This window comes from Marmota marmota, unplaced genomic scaffold (genome assembly GCF_001458135.2).
Source record: "Marmota marmota marmota unplaced genomic scaffold, marMar, whole genome shotgun sequence".
Classification (NCBI taxonomy): domain Eukaryota; kingdom Metazoa; phylum Chordata; class Mammalia; order Rodentia; family Sciuridae; genus Marmota; species Marmota marmota.
In genome coordinates this window covers 37,928,511-37,944,085 of record NW_026000026.1, presented here as the reverse complement: position 1 = coordinate 37,944,085, position 15,575 = coordinate 37,928,511, and the positions used below count along the sequence as shown (strand labels likewise).

Sequence of the window (15,575 nt, the reverse complement as noted above, 5' to 3'; positions counted from 1 at the left end):
GAGAGAGAGAGAGAGAGAGAGAGAGAAAAGCATGCAGAACATTTCCCCAGCATAAGAGCTCTTGATCACACTCCAAAGGGAACATAACAGAATGCAATTAGTTTCTGAATTGTCTTCCTCTTATCCCTGGACACCCAACCTAAAACTTCCCAAGAGGTGTTAGGGAGGACAGTTGAATTCTCCTGGAGAATTTGTGCTCAGAATTCAGGAATATAAGTCACAGAAAGGGCCCAGTGTGTTATTCAGTTCCTTTCGGGATCTGTGCAAATCAAGCCCTAACTTCTTTGCACCAAGACACACTCTTCATAGGGTTAAAAATGGTGTGCTTCTTTCTTTTTCCCTTTAATGAAGTATTCTTTCTACATTTTAGAAGAAGAGGTAGGAAATGTATTTTTGCTGCTGTTTAACATTTTGCTGATGTCTGAAAAAAGACAGGAGGATGCAAAATTGAGTCCAGGCTGGGCAACATGAGGAGACCCTGCCTCAAAAATAAAATAAAAAGGGCTGGGGATGAAGCTCAGTGGAAGAATTCCTGGATGGCATGTGAAAGCCCCCTGGGTTCAATTCCCAGTACAAAACCAACACACACCCAAAACAAAAACAACAAACCAAACACACACACACACACACACACACACACACACACGAGTTTGATTGATCACTTGACCTGGTTTTTAAAATTTTTCCTGATAGGAAATCTACCAGCACAGGGATCCAGCTTAGCCTTAGACCAAACAGACTCCTTAAACTCTCCATGACTCAATGACTCTTCATGTAAAGCAGAGCAGATAATGACCTTCCTGTACCCTCCCTCCCAGCAGGAGTTCAAGCTAACTGGGCTGGGTTAGGTTGTGTCTACACAATAAAAGAGAAGTGTAGAGCTGGGACCACTGGCTGGGCAAGTCAGGCCACAAGTGCCTCTGCCGGGAATAGTTTGAGGACTGGGACTCAAGTGTGTTTTGGCTTGAGTTTTGCACACAATTGTGGCATTGATCCATATGTCCCAACAATCCTGACACCAGACACCAGCTCAGAGTTCGAAAACTATTTGGAAGATGGTAGATCATAAAGCAATGCTCATCATGATCTTTGAATATCTGAATTATTCTTCTTAAAAGAGTTCCACTGGAGACCTTGGTTCCCCGAAACACCATGCCTCAAAACCCTGGATGGCACTGAGAAGCTAGGAGCTCCAGGACGGGGAAGGGTATCTAAGAATGGGCCCTACAAATTGAAACTCCATGTTATTCAATTGATAATAAGATTTGGGAGTAGCTATTATTTGGGTAATCTAGATGTTAAATCTGGGGTCAGAGATGAGAGACAAGATCTGCTAACAATGCAGGAAAAGGTCTTTTTCAACTTTTCTCAAAATGACATGCTGTACATCTTCCATGCAGAGTTTCCCTCAGAGGTCCTGATTGAGGACATCACTCCATCATTCTGGCTGTCACCAAGCTCACTCACTGAGGACCCTACTTAAAATTATCCTAGTAGCATAAACATTCTCAGAAAGTGTGGGTCTCAAAGCAACAATTTAAATAGTGTGTGTTTTATTTAGACAAGCAAACACTCTGCTCTGAAGATGATAGATCAGGGATGTCTGGGAATTTTTGAAAAGAGACAACACCATTCTTTCTGAGATACCACAGGATTCATTTTGCCTGTGACATTAACGGGCTTGCACAGTTTGGGAAAATATGTCTTTCCCCACAATATTGTCCTTGAGTTGATCTTTAGTCTGTGCGTTCACATTGGCAGTGCTACAGCACAGCACCAGTAGCAATATTCCCTCTTAGGATGCCAATTTTAGAACTGCAACTCCCAATGAAAAGAGAAACAGAGTGACTTGGTTTACATGGTTTATGCACAAGTACCGTTCAGCTACTGAGGCAAGAGATCTAGGTCAGTCAGATTATCCAGCTACTGCGTGATGCTTCCTAACTCTGTGCACAGCCCCTACTCCTTCATTATTTTACAACTTATTATCACCAAAAATAGCAATACTCATAAAAACTCTGTGCTCTGGCAACCTAGTATTTTGCCTCTGGTAGCAGTATTATGGCAGACATTGCAATTGCCTACCCTTTAAAAAAAAATTCACTGTTTCAGAAGGGAATATAGCTAGGTAAAGCTGTATTTCCCAGCATTCATTGCAGCTGGGGGTGACCAGTGACATACTTCTGCTCATGGAGGGGTAAGTAGAACAGGTTGGCTCAAACTGCTGAAAAGGAGGGAGATTCAGTTTTGCCTTCTGCCTTTCTTTCTTCTACCTTTTCTGGTCAGAAGCGAGGACACAGAACTTGAAGTGAAATGGGGCAGCTGGCAGACATGCAGATGAAAGCCATATTTAAATATGGCTGCTTATAAAGATGAATGGAGCCAGGTTGCTGATAGCATGATGGAGCTGTGATATCCAGCCTAGAGTGGTGACCTGAGTGTCTTTTACCATCATCATTAACACTATTGCTAACATTTACAGTGCTGTAGCATCATTCCTAATGCTCCTGATTGTGATTCTAATTTTAGAGCTGTGATAATCAATAAATGGTGAAATTCTCTATTCTAGTCTATTGGTTTATGCATTGATTTTTAGTGTCAGGCTGTTTTGTTTACCATGGTTGAATATGCAACCATTAAAAAAATTCACTCCTAGTTCTGGGGATAAATCTCAGTTGGTAGAGTGCTTGCTTCACATGCACAAGGCCCTGGGTTCAGTTCTCAGCACCACACACACACACACATACAAAATTAACTCCTGTCATTTGTGGCAATATGGATGGAATTGGAGGACATCACATTAATTGAAATAAACTAAATATAGAAAAACAAACACATACACTCACTCATTTGTGGAAGTTAAAAAAATTATTTCAATGAAGAAGAGATTAGAACGTGGTCACTAGAGACTGAGAAAGGGTAGGAAAAAAGGGACACAGAGAGTATTGAAATGGAGTTAGATGGGGGGGGGAGTAATTGTGGTATTCCATTGCATAGTAGGGTAACTATAGTCTTCAACAATTTATGGTATATCTCACAACAACTAGAAGAGTCCAAAGATTTCTAAAACATAGAAATGACAAACATTTGAAGAGATGGAAATACTGATTATCTTGGTTTAATCATTACACATTTATACATGTATTACCTACTGCACCCCATAAAGATGCAACATATTATGTGTCAATAAAAACAATAATTAAAAATATGAAACCCTTGTTTAGCTTAATTGACTATTTGTTGAATTTTCTGACTTGCAATTGAACTCAATCCCCTACTGGCAGAAGTACCAGAAGGCATTTTATGAAACATGAGGATGAACGTCACAGTGGCAGCCAGGCTACAGATGCTGTGTTCTGGGGCTAACTTTCCTAATATCCTATTCTAAATCTATGCATATATTTACAAAATCTTTTCACCATTTCAATATTAACATATTACTTCCCTCAAATCTACTGCTCACTGTGTAATGTAATATTTCCTTTGAACTGTCCTAAAGCACTATCAGTAAGTTTCAAGGGGTTGTCCTCACTAAAAGAGAGATTCTTGAACAAATGGTTAAGTTCAGTGCTTAGGCAGGAAAGGTACAGATGAATTTGGGATACCTCTCTGTGACAGACAGCAAAGAAGTTTTCAATGAGTGACAAGGTCCTCTCAAAAGAACCAACTCGAATGGCCCTCATTGCTCAAAGATTAGATGATTTGGGCACTTAAAAAAAAAAACAAAAATTGAATGATGTACATTGACATTGACTCTGTGAAAATCCATGAGCTTATGATGATGCTTAGAAAAGAGAAAAAAAAAAAACAGAAAAGCTATTGACACTATTTGAGGTAGGTATTATAAACTTCCCTACTTTGAAACCTAGTATTAAAAAGAAAGAAAAATTTTTTTCCTGAGGAAGTAATTAATGAGCTAAGTAAGTCTGAGCTGAAACAAAAAGGCAAGTAAAAGTTAAGCAGGTGAATCAGGTGAAGAGAACCAGGGAGGTGGGTCAGGATGATTGCAATCCTACAAAGGACTCCTAAGACCTGACAACCTGGTTTGTAAAACCAAAGGAACTTCAGAACTGCAATGGGGTGGGTATGATGGTCACAGCCACTCTGTGTTCTTGTTATAAAATAATTGAGTAAATGATATAAATGTTAGGTCTAACATCCAGAGGTCTCTGCCCACCAGCCTTTGGTCTGTGAGCTTCCTGTCATACCGTGTTGTGAACTGTCCACTATACCACCACTTCCCTGGTGGCATCCTACAGAACATTTGGAAGCTTGCTGAAGCTGTATGGTGCAAGGATCTTCTCTTTCCTTCTTTGTTCTCATCACCTAGCCCTGAATATCCCTGGAAGAGCTCTGCTGAGATGAACTGAGACATGCAATTTCTAAGATGATAAATCCAGATGCTTTTATAATCTGTGCTTCATGCTGAATACACCTCTGGTCTAAGATGTACAACCACTGCCTCCAACCACTGCAAGGGTACAGCTGCTCATTTTGGCTGCCCTTGTAACCAAGGTGGATTACCACAACCACTTCAAGAGTTAGAGTGGTCAGAATGGCCAGTCTCACAGCTGGTCATTTGGCCCAGGCAAGTGAATACAAGGGAGAGAAGGAATGGGGTTCTTTGAATAACTGAGCTACGGGACAAATTAGGATGATTGTCTGGAGGGGGAAGATCAAGGTGTGGAAATGGGCGATGGATCCACTTGTGGAAAAAATGTGCTAAGCATTGTTGTTCTGGCCTACAAATAGCCACCTGTCTATTCTGAAAAGACCAGCTAAAGGCTGGCATGTGAAAAACAGAGGTGGTTTGACCTCTTCCAGAGCCTCCAGAAGAGGTACAAATTGTGGCTGTCTATCAAAATCTTAGTGCTTTTTCTTTTTAAGGCGGTGGTAACTATTCCCAGATTAACACAACCAGGCAGACTTCTTGGAGGCAGACTGGATGGCAAATTCCCGGAGGGCAAAGAACAGGCCATATCTGCAGTCTCCAAATCCCACACTCCCCAATTCCACAAGCTTAGGGGGCACCCAATAAGTACTAGTTGATGATAATGATGGCTATGGGCCTTGTTAGATTTTGTTTTAATTAGGCTCAGGCTACAGGCTTCATTACCCCTAATGTGGCTTTTATGTGGGATTCTAAAAGAAAAAAAAAATCCAGGAATCTTCTATTGAAGATATTAAAGAAGATATTATTAGCAATGCATTTGGTCTCATAGACTTTGAACAACAAACAGCAGAGATTATAATTAACGTCACTACAGTCTCTCCCCTGAAAACATACTAACAATATAGCTAATTAGCAATATGTCCTCATTTGGAGCTGGACATCTGCATATTATTATCGACAATGCTTGTTTCCTTTTTCCAGATTAAAGGAAGCCATACTGCACCCAGCATATGGCTGTGCTCCTTCCACATTAAAACACTTGGTTTTCTTCTACCCACCATAAACATACTGAGGGTTTTATCTGTGCTGGGCATCGATTTTGTCTGGAAAACTCCACACGTCTAAAAATAAATTCAAGAATGCCACTGGTAGGATTTCAAAGGGGAGAGCAAAAGTTTCCTCATTTGGAGAGATAGAAGAATAAAGGGCACGCTGATTATCTTTACACATAATTGAGGACCAAGCACTCCTAGGAAGAGAAAAGCAGGAGAATGAATAAGATGGGCTTCAGATCTTAACATGTTTTCTCAAGGGACATGCTTCTTCTTAGCTCTCAGGAAGATGAGATGGAGATTTACACTCTAGCAATGGCAGCAGGGAATGGCAGAGGTTTTCCTGTGAAATACTGGAAAGAGGTAACCAGGATCCATTGGGCGGAAAATGTGCATTGTGAATATGTGGATGGCACAGTTGGCCACCTTCTGCTCTTGTGTAATACACCTGTGTGTAGTAGTCATCCCTCTCCCTCAGGCAGCTAGAACAGAGTAGATATCCATAGTTCTATTTTACAACAAGCACAAAAATGCAATGTCCTTTAGGATCAGGGCAGAGAGGAAATGGCCAGGCATATATTTCAATCTTCATTTGGGGATACCAAAGACAAACCTCGGGGATAGAGAGAGGATCATCATGTTTCAAGAATGCTGGAGTATTGCAGTTCTGGGTGGGAACCAAGGAGCCTTCTGTTGAAGGTCTGACTAATAGCTGGGGAATCTCTCGTTATGGTGGCAGAATGTATCATGATGATGTTTACTTTAGGGCATGGGAGTGACCTTACTTATGATCTCAGGCGATGCCTTAGAAGCTCATTGCACTTGGGCAAGGGAGCTGGCCCTGTGGGGGAGGGGGCCATCCATCCCTGTGCATCTTTCCTAATGAAGCCTCTTGGGACCGGCTGACAAATAGAAGTCAACACTTCACTGCTTCATCTCAAATACTTCTGTAAATTGCTTTGATCTTGAAATTGTGTGGATTACTGGTGATTTTTCAAGTTGTGCTTTCTCCATTGCTAGCAAAGAAAACAGAGGTAACTTTCCAAGACACATTTCTTTTATGTCCTGTTTAGCTAAGGAATGAACTAAAATGAAGCTTGGCTTATTCTTTCAAGTCTAAGATAACATGTAAGAAGTTGAGTACAAGGGTGTTGTGCCAGTTTGGCCAAAAAAAAAAAAAAATCTTGAATCCATCATTTGAAACATCCCTGCAAATGTAAGGAGATGAAGAAACTGTTCTTTTCAAAATACTTTTCAGGAAGGTAGCCTGGTCCAGAAGGAATATTTTTGATAAGCCCCTTGGGGGTGTGAGGCCAGCTCACCTCAGGATGAAGTTAAGGGCAAAGTTTTGTCTCTGGGTTTTTGAATTTGAGGCCAGAGCTCATCTGCCAAGTGCTATAACAGATAGGCCAAGGGTGGCCACCAGGGGGCTTCAGTCCCTGCTCTTTGGCTACATTAACGCTCAGCATTCCCTGGAAGACAAACTCTGAGCAAATATTTAATGAGTATGGATTACTGGTGATTTTTCAAGTTGTGCTTTCTCCATTGATGGCAAAGAAAACAAAGTAGTGATTATCTGGGACCCATTCTCCAGGACCCAGTTTGAGGAAGCACCAAATCATCAGTATGCTTATTAGGCTCAACTGTCTAAGTCCTCCCTTGAGCAGGAGAGGGTGTTCAGCAGGACAAGGAAAGCTGGAAGATGAATATTCCTTGCAGTGATTCTGTATCTCCCCATGTTGACGGAAAGGGACCCAAGTCCAGGTCAAGGATGGTGTTGTGTTATTGGAAGAAAGACCCTAGAAGACAAGTCAAAAAAAAAAAAATGGGATGGCAGAGTTCAGAGGCTGAGTCCTGGGGTAGGAGTGACTTGGGAAGCTTTTGCTAGTTTTCATTCAAATTAAGGAGATGCATTCTCTTAAGGAGATGCATTCTCTTAACACCTAAAGTCAAAGCTCTCTGTTTCAAGTACCTCTAAAATAGGTTTGAAAAGGAAAATGATCCTAACCTTGGAATCCTAGAAATGGGCTCCTGGTACCAAGAAGGGGCCAGGATCAGGAGTCATGAGGCCTGGGTTTGGGTCCCATCATTGCCTCTATCTAGTTTTGGTAAGTTACTGTACCTTTGCATCTATAATAGAATAGTTTGTAAAAATGCCCACAAAGTCTGTCTCTCTAAATATCTGTGTCTTGAGTAGTTGCCTCTAACACAGTCTTTGAGCTTGACCATGCTACTCACTGTGGCCAAAGGGACAATAATGAAGAGAGACTTAACAGATGCTTGTGCCTTGGGGCTTGCTTATCTTTGTTGCTCTTTGGAATCTTGTGAAGAAGCTTGAGCTGGCCTGTTTAATGGTGAGAGACATGTGCAGCAGAAACCATTCATCCTAGACCAACCAGCCTACGAATGGCCAATCACTGAGATCTTTCTGGACCATCTAGCTCCAACTGAGCCAACCCAGACAAGAAGAGCCACAGCTGAGCCAGAGAATCATGAGGAATTATAAATGTTTGTGTATAAATAAATCTACAGTGATGTGTTACACAGCTAAAGCTAACTGACACAGGATCTCAGCTATTTCTTCTAAAAATGTTCATGGTGAGATAGGATGGGAAATGTAGAAAATCTCTCAGTCTATTCAGTTCTGAAATTCTGGGAGTGAAATACTCAAGAGACACTTGTTCTAGAGAAATCATGCCACAACAATATTTTTAAAAAGTCTTATTCCAAATACTGAACAAACTCTGGTGTCGAAAACCAAAAATCTGATGGTTCTAAATATATAAAATGCAGATACTATCTTCAATGGAGAGAACACCTTCCCCTTTTCTTATCCTACCTGCTAACTCAAAACTAGGTTAAATGTCTTGGAAAATTCCAACCCCCTGCCTGTTACTTCCTTAATTTACATGTGATTCTGTGTTAACAGCTCCATTGCCAGTTTTTCAAAGATTTAGAGCTGATACTTAACAGTTCTCCCTTGTACTTTCATGATGCACCTGTACAGCTCTGTGGACTGCCAGAAAATAGTAATGCTCATTTATTGGGGAACCCCTACTGACACTATAAACAATTATAGAGCTATCACAGATCAAATATGGCCTGAGGCAAAGAGAAAGCTATAAGCCACCAGGACTGGGTCTCTCTCCCACCTGCCTATCCAGATTGTTCTTATTTGCACTGTTGTTCTGTTTCCCCTCTAGGGAAATGGTTTGATCCTTGCTTGGAGAATTGGCAGTCAATGTAATTGTGGGCCCTTGACTTAGCTTTCTCTGGTTGGGATGTTTGTTCTCTTCATGGATTCATTCAACAAACACTTCTTAGATATCTGTTATGTACAGGTATCAGGATCAGATAATTTTAATAGCATATGGCTTGCTAAGCCAAATTATCCACATCCTGGAAATAACAGCAAAAAGATGACTACAAGCTTATCAGTTGATACTGGGACACAGTATGACAGGACTATCCAAGATTCATTAATTCTCTAGGAGAATGCATCTTTGTTTGTTTTGTTATTTACTATTGATTAGGGCCAATCTTAAAAGTTACATGCTAGCTTATAGAAATGCAAATGTTTTTAGTCTGATAGAAATAATAACTCAAAGCTTACTGTGTTATGGCCCTTTGGGACATTAACCAATTTTGTTTATGTCTAAAAATTTACTTCATCAAGATTTTCCCAACTAACTTTATAAATAAATGATCTTCAAATGCTTTGAACTGGCATTACTGTCTTCTTAGTTTCATCATAAATTGGATAAATCTTTGACATGTGTTTATTCTATATTGGTATGAGACTCATGTTTTTAAGATTATGAAAACTGTATTTGGATAGATTTTTGTCTTCAGTGAGTTCAGATTCCAGAGGGAAAGCTAAGGAATACTCAAACACATATAAAATGCAAGGTAGAAAGTGGAGCATTCTTAGGTGGTGAAAATTTTCAATACAAGGAAGTAAAATTACCCAGACTCCTAGTAATGACCCCAAAACTCCCTATATATTGCTCTTTTACATCTCCATCCTATGCTTTTTTATCTTCTCTAATGATTCCTTTCTGATTTCTGGTCTAAGACACTAACAAGCTGAAATAAGACTGGCGGATCATGCCTTGTAAGGAGGACTTTCCTTGGGTGTCACCTCTCATGCAGAGACCCAAGAGGAGGGCAGAGGGTCAACCGCGAGGGGTGCCCAACCTACTTTCAACCTCCCTGCTCCCTATACAGTTTCCTACTCTCATCCTTGAGAAACAAAGCATCTCCCATTTTTTTTCCTCACCAAGAATAATTCTTCAATTAATTGAAGTTCACAAGAAGAGCTTTTCAGAGGTTGTCTTTTAGGAGGTAATCATTAGGGGTAGCACTTGAAACAGAGACCATGTTTACATGTTTACTATTCTCCCCAGTATAAACATCACCATATTAGGATATATCAGTGTGAGGTAAAGGAAGAAATGCATGGTACTTTCAAACTTGGTAAATGAGGAAAGTTTAATAAAGGAACGGTTTACACATTTTAGGAGAAAGTAACTGGAAACTACCAAGCATGCTTCAGTACCTAGAGCAGTGAGATCAGGGAGACCTTACATCCCCAGACCCGAAGCTGCAAGGAAAGAGAAAGGATACTGTTATCCAAAGGAAAGCAAGAGTTGTATGTGTACATAAGGGGTGGGAAGGGGAAATAGGGCACTTACCAAATCCTTCAACCTCCCTCTCCTCTTCTTCTCATCCCCTGCCAAATATAACACTGGCCAAACCCAATCAGAAGCCAGAAATCAAGGGATTCTATTGATGTACATGCAGACTGGGTACCCAAGGCATAGATTAGAATGAAGAAGGGTGAAAAAAATGGACCTAGAGAGACAAACAGAATATTTTTGGGAAAATAGGACACATGTGTTAAATTTGATCTTCACAACATCCATTTAATATAGACATGAGAATTTCAAATTCACAGAGGAAATTGAGGCTGAGTGGCTCCTCATTGGTAAACAGATTCCAAGGCCCTTGCTCCTTGCACCTCCCTGGAGGTGTTGTCTATAATAAGAGAGTCTGAATTTCCCATCTTCCACCCAAATGTAGCTTTACACATATGATCTGTGTCCCCCTCTACATGAAAGTTACCTCTGCACAGAACTTACATAACTACCAAAACCACAAAAGAAAACAGAAGAGGAATTACCCACCTTGCCTAAATACTTTTCTGCATCTTTCCAGCCAACTTCCTCCCAAAGATCCCCACCAGAAGGATACAATTACCATTAACTCTACTCTACAGATGAGAAAACTGAAGTTTAGAATCTTACCAAAGTTGTCCCTTCACAGGACCTTAGATCATGTGAACTCCAGGGAGCTGAAGGCAGAACCCTGACTAGCAAACACCCCAGAAGGCATCCTGTGTTGATGGAAATTATGGAGAGTAAGAACCCGCTTCCAATAGCCCCAGAGTAAACATAGTGGTAAGAATGCAGAGAAAGGGCTAGATCACTGGTTGGCCCACCTTCAGGATACTGGGAATGCTCAGTGCTTTAGTCATTTTAGTTTTAAAGCCATTTTCGCCTCCATGATCCCCTGTTAAAATGCAACTAGTCCTGAGTATAATCATACCAGACCTGCTTGGCAGGAGTAGGGAAAATTAGGTTTTGAGATTCAAGTTCCTACTTTTTTATACTCTGTGTATATACCAGGAGATCACTGGGGAGGAAAGAGGCACAGAATACAGGATTACTAACTCCAAGTCTGAGGCTGTAGCCCTCCCTGCTTCAGTGGCACTGCCTGGTTGCCCTCTGTGGTTTTACAGGAATGACAAGTAATCTTTCCTTATTATAATTGAAGTCTTACCTCCTACCCCCAAATCTGAACTCCACTAAATATCCTTTGAATGAATGGATGGGATGGGATGGGAGGAGAAGGTATGGGAGGGGGTGGGATGGCTCTGCTTGAACCAGGAGAAGATGAGAAATGAGGAACAGGCTGCTAGAAGCAGTAAAGGCATTGTTCTTCTAAGGATCGTGTTAGTAAAAGAAAATGGCATATAAGAAAGGAAGGGCTCCCAGAGAGTTGGTGCATTTTATCCTGCTAAAATGTGGTCAGGTAAATAGCAAATGAACTCCAAGGAATCCAGTCCAGCTTGGGGAGAGCCTCCGAGCAATCACCCACTACTTGAAGATCTCTGTTTGACAAGAACACCAGGAGGGGAAGGGAAGAACTCTTCATCTTGCTGGGTTTCTGGGTTTAGTGACATTAGAGAACACCACGCAAAGTGAAAAGATAAAAATGTGTGAAGATGGAGGGAGAACTCTAGGATGGGGCTCACTTCCTGCTTTTCCCTGGTGTCATTATGTCAATATGTTGTAGCCTCCTCAGACTTTCTTAGCAAGTGCTCTAAACGTGGCCTCCAACTGATTTATCCCTCACCATGCAATCTGACTCTAAACAAGACAGATAGGTCCATGGAGAAGGCCAGGATTGAGTCCACATTGACTATTGGATAGGATAAATTTTCTTGCTCAGAGAGAACAGATTAAGGAAGAACTGAGGGGGCCTGGGGGCCTTGGGCAGCTCTAAGAAAGAGGAGAAACCTTCATCAGGGAGTGAGTGAAGTGGGAAGAAAGCAGATGGGAGACTGAGAAGAGAGTTGGAGAAAGGGTTTCAGTAGACTTTCTCCTTATTTTCCAGGGAGATCTTCCTGGAAACAGAGGCCTGATACACCTATGAGGCTGAAGGCTCCATAGACAGGGCCTGATTCTGCCAAGAATCCAACTCCAGGAATTGCTTTTGTTAAAATAATTGTACAGGCCCTAACTAGAAAGCTCACGTACCAACTGGAGCTTCACCTTCTTCCAGAAAACTTATATACTGTCCTGTGAAAGTGCCATTTGCTGGCTTCAGCTTGGACTCTCCCACTTACTCCTCAAGTCTGCAGATATAAAGACTGGCCTTTTAGATAGAGCCAAACTCATTTTTTTTAAACCAAAGTTCTGAGTATTCAGTTACTAAGAGCCTGACTCCCAGCTCCAAATGCTCACCCTCCCTAGTGGTCTACAAGAAGTCACACGGTCAGCAAAAAGTGCTCCAACATGGTGTGTTACACACACTTATGAATGGCTTCTTTCAAAATCCTGGCTTTTGAAAGCAGACTTGAGAAGGTCAGAAGATAGAGTTTGTTACAAGTGAATTTACTTGCTCTCTGACCAAAGGAAATATGTTTCTAGCTTTTCAAAAGAGAAAGAATGTCTTATGATCCCTGCCTCCCACGTCCCCCGCCACTCGCCTCACTCCCTGTCCCTCACTTTCTTTCATGCCAGGTCATGATCTCAGGCCTTGAGCTCGACTAAGAGAGGATCCCATTCCCCAGAATTCCACACTCCCCCTCCAAAGTGGAATTTCTCCCATTCCGGGTCTTGAACAAAGATTCCACGACGCATGTTTGATCTCTTCACGCTCCATTTTCATTAGTCCTTCACACTCTCCATCACTTGGAAAAATACAAACAGCATGGTTCAGTTTCAAGGTTAAGAACTGACAGTCTCCATAAACATTTTTACAATAAAGGCTGACTTATCCACTGCCAGAATTTGGTGTCTGTAGAAGGAGGGGTGAGATGGGATGGAAGCAGTGAGTGGGAAATGGAAACCTTCCCTGTCAGAACAAGGGAACAAGTGCTGCCCATGGAACTGCTGGGTAAAAGATGCCTCCAGGGATTCACTGATGAAGAACCACTGTGGTGATCTACCAACGAATAATTAAAGTATTATAGAGAGGTCTAAGACAACCCCAGGAACAGAGGAGCTCAGGTCTAAGTCCTGACTTAAGGAAAATGCAAAGCAATCTATAGGCACAAATGATAAAGTTGCCAGGTCATGAATATTAAAAATGATCCAGACAGGGGATTATAAAATCATTCTTAGGATATTGTAAGTAAAGAGAAGCAGAGGGTAAAATAAAGGGGGCAGGGAAAGGAAAATCTGAAACTTAAGTCACACTTTACCCTAAACAACCCAAAATATTTAAGAGCTGAAATCACCTAATTATCTGGGATTTGTTTGGATGGTGTGTGGGTAGATGAGCTACAAGACTTTTATTCATGTATCCATTTAACATAATTACTGAGAGTCAATTACTCTGTTAAAGGGGCTGGAAATTCAAAGGGGAAAAAGACAGAGATGGTCTCTACCCTCATGGAGCTTATAGATTGCAACAGGAGTACCCAGATTTTGCTGTACGTCTAATATTCTGCATTCACCCCAAACTATTTAAATCAGGAGTGACTGAAGTAGGACACAGATATCAGAACTTTTAAAAAAGATCTCCAGAGAATTCCAAAATGCTGCAAAGTTTGGAAACTGCTCAGGGTTCTTAACAGCATAGCCATGATTTGCCCCTTCAATGAGCACTGAAGCCTTGCCCACTACTCACTTCAATCATCTGCTTTCCTGCTCTGCTTTCTAAAACTCCACATGCCTACCAAGGACTTTATTCTCTTGTCCTCAGTATGAGTGTGAATTTCTCTGCAAGCTTAATCTACTCTGAGCCCTATTGAGAGATTTTCCTAACTGCAAGTACCTAGACACATACTGGAAAGCTGGTAGGAGAACTTTTTTTATTCTAAACCTAAATCTGGACATTGTACCCAGCAACCTCATCTGATAATGGTATAAAATATTTGAAACCCTAGGCCATCCCAGAAACCATAAGCCTCCTAGCTACTATATCTACAGGGTCATTTCATAGCATGAATCCTGGGAGCAGTCTCCCAGCAGGTTAAATCACCAGATTTCTTTGTTAAGGTAGAAAAAGAGAATGTACTTCATAGCCCTTCTTCTCTGTTCTTTCTAAGCTTTTTATATTCAACTCTCCTTCAAGGAATCAATGGAAATCCATTATAGACTTTCTTGGGCCTACTCCTGGATTTCTGTCCATTTAGAAAGGACACATTATATTAAGCCTTTTTCTGGAAGGCCCCAGGAATTTTAAAAAATGAGAATAAAAGAAAAGAAAAAGAAGAAAGGAGTCTGCTTTGAAGTTGCAATGAACATGCCAAAAAAAGAAAAAAGAAAAAAAGAAAGCAAATGGATCCTGAGAAAAACATTTCAGGAGAAGTACTTCCCCTTGCTTCCCATTGTGTGCTCCTCAGGGTGAAGAGGTCCCCACTCAAACCACCAGAGCCTGCCAGTTGGCCAACCCAATGGCATTCCACTGCAGAGATTAAAACCAACTTTATGATTGTGGTGCAAATAATAAAGAACCTGGCAGGGTTTCCTTCCAAAATGAAAGCTCATTTATTTTCCGAGGTGTATAATTTGGTTGTAAATGTTTCCTTTGGGCCAAAACATCCCCTATTGGGTTTTTGCCTGGAACACATCACTACTTTGCTGGAGAAGAATGGAATCCGTGTGGTCCTGCTGCGCCTGTCTACGCAGAGCATGAAGGGGTTTCAGTGGGCCTGCACTTGCTTTGTATCTGGTGGCAGCAGTCCACTGGGCAGAGGCAGGAGGCGCAATGCCTGGACTAGCTGAAACAGCTCCCAAGCCCTGGACCATCTGTAAAATGGGCAGACTTATATGTCAGGCCTTACTCCAATCTCACCTGCTTTTGGCATTTCTCAGTGGTAAAGAGAGTAGAAGATCATTAGAATACATGCTCCCTGGGATACATGGCTTTTATTCCTGTTCTGTGTGTCCTTATTTTGTTTATCTTTTCAAAAATCATCCTTTAAAAAAAATCCATCCAACAATGACTAATACTTGGATCAAAACAAAGCCAGATTCTTTTCAGGGCTCCAGAGCTGACTGCACGTACTTGGGGTCAGAATTCAGCCCATGATGTTTAGCCAATCTCACCCAAACATAAACATCTTTTTCTCCTATACAAGCAGCTTAATAACAGCATTTTCTACTACTTTTCCTAACTCTTTTACATCATATACTTTGTCTTCCATTTGCATCCTCAGGATAATTCAAAGCCAGTGCTAGGTTTTATAGATAAAATACATTTATTCCACTGTTATTCCCACCTCTAAGCACATCATACCAAACAAACAAACAAACATTTGGTGAAATCAAGGAAATGGCATCATAAGTACTCATGTACCATCCCCATGGGATATTTCAGGTTGTTACTTTTAATAC

The 15,575-nt window shown here is 41.2% G+C and overlaps 1 protein-coding gene across 1 annotated transcript in view; it reads right to left on the bottom strand.

Annotated features, from left to right (window-relative positions):
- The window catches only part of Ism1 (isthmin 1), a 74,155-nt gene that overhangs the window by 32,072 nt on the left and 26,508 nt on the right, over positions 1–15,575 (bottom strand). The gene's annotated exons all lie outside the window — the stretch shown is intronic.